Here is a 1,075-nt window from a genome sequence, read left to right on the forward strand (position 1 = left end):
TCTCTGTGTCTCACACATACACACACACACACTCACATACAGACACACACACACACACACACACACACACACACACACACACAGGCGCGTGACCCAAGCAGAGACACAGAAATGTACAAATGGCATAGCAGAGCGATTGAAGGAAACCAAACTGCAAGTCAGCGTTAGATTTCTACGAAAATATCAAGCTAAAAAATCGACAACTCTAGTCGGTAGGCAATAAATGTCAGTGTGAACACGATTCTCATTTTTGTTCCTCCTTTCAAATTTATTATGTGCATTTTTTTAAACGGTTGAATCCGTCAAAGATTTTTTAAAAAATATATAAGCCCTATATTGTCAGGGTTTGCAAGATCAATAAATAAAGATTTTTTTTTTCGAAAGGATCTCATGCTTCCACAAAAGCACACCTCAGAACGAAATAAAAGAACGTGTGCCCTCATCAGGCCAATTTGTTTTTATATGTTGCTGCACTTCACATACATGTAATATAAACAACGTTGGCAAGCTCTTAAAATGTACTAAGCCAGAATTATAAATTTTACTGGAGAGGGAAAGTAAACCTGCATCAGATCATTCTTTTAACAATTGCACCTTTTATTATTACGTAATTTTCCTGGAATTTTTTCAACGTTTAGAATTTTAATTTCGACGAATTATTTCTTGAACAGACGCAACTAATACCACAGATTAAGAAACTGCTATAAAAGTAATAAATAATGAAAAAAAAAATGTTGGGCTTTGTACATTTTAGTCTACGTTATGCCGCAGCTCAGCAGCTGACGTAGACGCTTATTCTGGGCGCCTGTTCTCCTGGTGGGGCCACCGCAAGCGTTTTGATCTATACTGCCGTATACTGACAAAACGTCTTTATTAATTTACTCTCACCAGTTTCGAGAAATCAACTTTTTTTCTTTTTTCTTATATTTAAACTATTTTGTACAGTACGGTACATCAAAAGTTGATCTCGCACCCTGAAGAGAAATGTATGTTTGTTACTTTCTTGTAACATCTCTAATCTTCGGCACAATTATAATAATATTTTGTTGCAAGTGCCGTAAAACTCTTACTAACC

The sequence above is a fragment of the Aplysia californica genome, unplaced genomic scaffold, assembly GCF_000002075.1.
Source record: "Aplysia californica isolate F4 #8 unplaced genomic scaffold, AplCal3.0 scaffold00089, whole genome shotgun sequence".
Lineage (NCBI taxonomy): Eukaryota > Metazoa > Mollusca > Gastropoda > Aplysiida > Aplysiidae > Aplysia > Aplysia californica.